The 4,902-nt window shown below is 44.3% G+C and overlaps 1 protein-coding gene across 4 annotated transcripts in view; it reads left to right on the top strand.

Moving 5' to 3' along the window:
• The window catches only part of LOC102003850 (putative vomeronasal receptor-like protein 4), a 16,967-nt gene extending 15,696 nt beyond the window's left edge, over nt 1-1,271 (top strand). For all 4 annotated transcript variants that reach the window (XM_013521805.1, XM_005398941.2, XM_013521804.1 and 1 more), the window contains exon 4: nt 708-1,271. The gene's annotated coding sequence lies outside the window, so the exon portion shown is untranslated. The remainder of the gene's footprint in view (nt 1-707) is intronic.
• Nucleotides 1,272-4,902: the final 3,631 nt, after the last annotated feature.

Below are 4,902 nucleotides of genomic sequence, written 5' to 3'. Positions count from 1 at the left end.
AAAAAAAAAAAATCAAGGACTGGGGTAGTCCAAACAGGGGAATGACTTCTGTGAGGATCCCCTTGGCTGCCAACAGAGCCTCTTCTGAATGGGCAGGGAAGGCCTCAGTCCATCCTGTAAAAGTGTCAGTGAGGGCCGATACTTGTTTGACCCCCACACGGTGGCATGTGGGTAAAGTGTGATCACTGTCCTCTCCAGGGTTTGTCCCTCTTCTCTGTCAAGGTTCTAGTGAAGGTGGTGTTCGGGGTGACCAGGGCTGTTATAGGCACAGAGTGGACATGCTCTGCAGATTAGTCCAGAGGTCACTGTGAGTCATGGTTTTATGAAAATTCAAATGACCTTTTCCCATTTAGTATCCCTCCCTATACAGAAAAAAACTATGAAAGGTTTTTATAGCTTTCCATTATGTTCCTCCAGGGAGGTTATTTCAAAGTTATTCCACTTTTGAAAAGAAATTTTCTAAAATTCTCTTTTTCAAATCACATTCAAGATATTGCATTAGACAGGCATTTTTTGTTAAATAAATGAATTCTCTTGGGTCAATAATTTTATTTTTGTATTTTAGCAAAATGTTATATTTATAAATTTAATTTATTTATCCAATATAAGATTTGATTCTTTAGTTTTCTAATATCAGTTTCTGTGAGGTGTATTTTTCTCATGTAATTAACTCATTTGAACTCTATTTAAAATTTATTTTGAAACAGGGCTCAGAATTCTATTTCAGTAGTATACATGTCAGAAATATTTGTTGGGATCTGCTACATATTGATGGAAATGGCCACCTGAAAGAATAAAGCTACTCCTGTGACTTCAGGGAGATCGCAGGATCCTCTCCAAGCAGCAAGACTCCAGTGTTGCTCCGGGTGCAGATAAGCAGAGTCACTAATGACCCCCGAGCCACCACAGCTTAACTGGGCCTCTGGGTTGAGACTCCTGCTTTTACTTGCATCCACAGTGTGAGTAATCTTGCTAGGGATCTGGCTGTCCAGCTCCTGGCAGTTTATCTACTATCGCCCTTCACCATGCTTTCCTCTCCATAGGAAGCATGGAAATACAACACTTCAGGAAACATCTTCCAAATAACGGCGAAAAAAACGTCTCTAATTGCTGCATCTGTCTTAGGAAACTTTTTGGAACAGATCAGGAAATATTCTGGCCTGCTTTTAAGGCTTGTGTCTAGGTCCCCCTCTCCTCTCAAGCCTCCTGTGGTGCAGAGGTGGCTGGATCTAGGATGTGTGACGCTGGGATTGATGTGGTACAATGCTAGGATCAAATGTGCAAGGACTAAGGGTGTGAGTGCTACCTGCCCTAAGGGTGGGTAGCCTGCATATAATGTAATGGACAGAAAGAGGTTTGCCACTGATTGCTTGGAGTCGCTGGCTTGCTTGCTTTGCTATCTTATGCCCGCCATGAACTGTTTTCCTCTGTCACCCTGCCTTGGAGCCAGTCAATTATAAACTGAAACCCCTACAAACTGTGAGCTAAATAAAGCTTTCCTGCTTTAAATTTGGGTGTTGGGTATTTTGTCTCAGCAAGGAGAAAAGTAACTAAGATGCCTGCCCCTTCTCATATTTGGGCTCTGTCTCCTCAACCTGACAATAAAGTGTATCCATTCAAGGCTTCAGATGATGCTCCAGATTGCAGCCCGTGACTCTCCTGATAACTCACCGAGCTTTCTCCCTTGAACAGGCAGCTCAACAATTTATGACATACAGGCACTAACTCTTTTCTTGTCTTCTGACAGGCTCTTCACAGCCTTGCTGGTGAGCCCCAGTATCCCATGGCAGTCAGAAAGCACATGATCCTTGTAGGCAGGGCCTATCACCCCTTTCAACAGGATCCAGCCATCATCTACCTTAATCCCAGCACCCTTAGTCTAGCATTGCACTATGAATCAATCACACACTCTAGATTCAGACACCTAACAAGCCATATGACCCCATGAGGCTTTGAGAGGACATCTAGATACAAACCATAACACACCACAAGGTAAAGAGGAAACCCCCAAAAATCGATCCCTATTTCTTGAGTAGCAAACAAGCAGAAGCATTATATAACTTTGAAACATCACTTTCCCTCTCCCTCTCCATATATATATGAATATAATATAAGGCCGCTCTTCCATTCACGACACAAGCACTTTAGCTACTTCACTGGCCAGGTGCACTTCTAAGCACTGAGGACAGAGACGCAGGAACCAAATGGGAGAGCATGCCAGGAGCTGCCTTCCAGAAGACCCCAGGGCAGATCTTGCAACTAGAAAATCAGTGCTTTTGTCAACTCTGGTCTCCTGCCTGTGCCCACATTTACTTACATTCCTTTACACCGGGGGCTAAAGGGTTCCTTCCTAGCAGGGGGGTGAATAATGGGCAATTGTTAGATATAGATGAATTATGAACATGTGCATGAAAATTTACATGGTGGGGTTGGTTTCATGAATGGCAGGGTAGTTGCATCTTGTTTTTCTACTCCTGTATTTTGTTTGATAAGCAAGGAATGAACTAATCAAATATGGCAGAGTCCTTGAACAGCCAGTGTGCGCAGGGAGAGTAAGGTGACATATGACCTGCCGGAATGCGTGGCTGGGACTTGCTCAGAAAGCAGAGTCCCCAGTCTGTCATCATTTATTAGATGCGTGTGCTAAAGGACTGGAGAAGGAAAGGGGAGAGCCTCATCCCTCTCTCAGAAGTCGGCCTCCATCCTGAGCCACTGCTGTGAACTTTGGGAAGCTGAAGAGTGCTGGGGAACTGGGAAAGTCCGGATGCAGAAGCTTGGGCAGCTGCGCACGTTTTACTGCACATGCACCCTGTTAAAGCGATTAGACCCTAACTGACACTGAGACAAGTTCTGAGCCAAGCAAATGACTTAACTGTGGAGGGAGAGGGAAGGTAGCACATGAGGGAGCAAGGTTCTGCAGAGGGTTTCCTTCTCCCCAACCGGGTGCCAACTGTGAAAACTGAAGTCACCTGTGGTAGCCAAGATCTCTGCAAATCCTGAATGTGACCTGGCCCACACACACTCCGGAAGGATGAGGCCAGAGTCCGTCTGTACCACAGCTGCTGCAGTGAATGGACCTGAGCAGTCTTTGATTTCCCAACCTGTGCCACGTCATTTTTCTCAGATGCACACATTCCAATCTGCCTCTGCCTTAGAGGGGAGAGGATGTCTGTGAGCATGGGCCTTCCACTGTCCCAACAAATAGTATACGCTGGGGTCAGAAAAATGAAGGAGGTGAGGACCAGCAGCTGTCACAAGAAATGCATGGGCATCTCTGCCCTGGTGCTGGTGTCAGGATCATCACGCAGCTCTGGGATTGGTCTGTGTATAAGGAGCTCATCGAACCTCCTAAAATTTCAGAAAGCTAGGAGGGCTTTAAGAATACCAAGAAAATTCCATTGTCTTCATTCTACAGTTTTATCTGCACTATGAGTCCTGCAGCATTGTTAGCTATAATAAAATTTTCCATCTCCTTTTGCCATCCCCTTACTAGTCTTTGTGCTCAAGAGGAAGTTATTCTGTTGAGGAAACTGAGCTTGCGATGAGTGCACTTCCCTGCCTAGTCTATGTGGACTGGGTGCAGATGGGGTGGTACACTTGCACCAGAGTGCTGAACCTGTTTCATAAAACTGTTCACCCTTTTCAGGACAACCTGAAAGAGTATTCACCAGCTTGCTCCTCACATCCCCCATTTCATTCGGTCAAAATGAAAAAGAAATAACTTTTTAGATGTCTCAGAGAGTGATCCCAAATCTGATTCAGAGTTGTGAAATTTGGAAAGTTGAAGAGAACCGGAAAAAAAAAAAAGAATCACTAGAAAGATATGAGGGAAAAAGAGTGATGTGATTTGGTTAAATCCATCACAACTTTCAGGAGCTTTCAGTTGAGTGACTGTCTCAGGTCTGATATCTATTGATCAACGTGTGTGTTCAGATTTAATGTTTGAGATTTCTGTGCTTAATAGTAAAGCTTGTCCTATAATACACTGTTATGTGGTAGACCTTCAGAATTGTGCACATCTTCCTTTAGGGCCCTGATAGAAGCATTATTTTCCCCATTTTTCAGAGGAGTAGATAAAGGCTGAACAGCAGTAACCATTATTCCTAAAGTCCTGGGGCTCCCTGATACCAACCCTGGGTACAGCCCTAAACTTATGTAGTGCATGCTGCTGAACACCTTCAGAGAAGAGAACTCCATATCCCTAATTATATGGTCAAGGTTTGTAGAAAGACACTGGAAGTGTGCAGAACACATCCAAATTCTGGGGATAAGATTACATCTGACTGCTTTCACTGTGGAGAAACTGCTCATGGTTTGACATGAACTCCTAAGTGAAAAAAGAGTTTGGAGAAATTAGATATGAAAGAATTAAGTCCTACGCATGCCAGAAACATAAAAATCAGCTTGGACTGAAAAAAACCAAAGCAGCACTGGGTGTGGTAACGCATGCCTATAATCCCAGCACTCAGGAGGCTGAAGCAGGAGGATTGTTGCGAGTTTGAGACCAGTCTGGGCTACAAAGTGAGCTCAAGGTCAGCCTGAACTACATAGTGAGACCTGTTTTAAAAAGACCAAAAAAAAAAAAAAAGGGCAGCTTTATTGTCACTGGGTTTTTTAAAAAGTCACAGGTAAAGCTGGCATCAAAGTTAAGTGAAATCCTTGTTCTGCATGAGGTCACAGAGCAGGTGTAAAGGCCTCCATCACCTTCTGTTTGAGTGGTCTGTTTTCACACCAGCCATGCCTCAACTACTTTTCTCTATGAAGACATTATCATCATCATATCCTAACCTCACCTCAGGACAGCACAGAAACACTTGTTCCTAATCCACCATGGCAAATATCATCACAGCCCCGGTGATCCAAGTTTCCCTCAGAGGTGCCTGCAGCCACTCAGTGGGACTC

This window comes from Chinchilla lanigera, unplaced genomic scaffold, assembly GCF_000276665.1.
Source record: "Chinchilla lanigera isolate Chin_1 unplaced genomic scaffold, ChiLan1.0 scaffold00064, whole genome shotgun sequence".
Lineage (NCBI taxonomy): Eukaryota > Metazoa > Chordata > Mammalia > Rodentia > Chinchillidae > Chinchilla > Chinchilla lanigera.
Note: the sequence above shows the minus strand (reverse complement) of the source record. Positions and strands in the feature narration are given on the sequence as shown.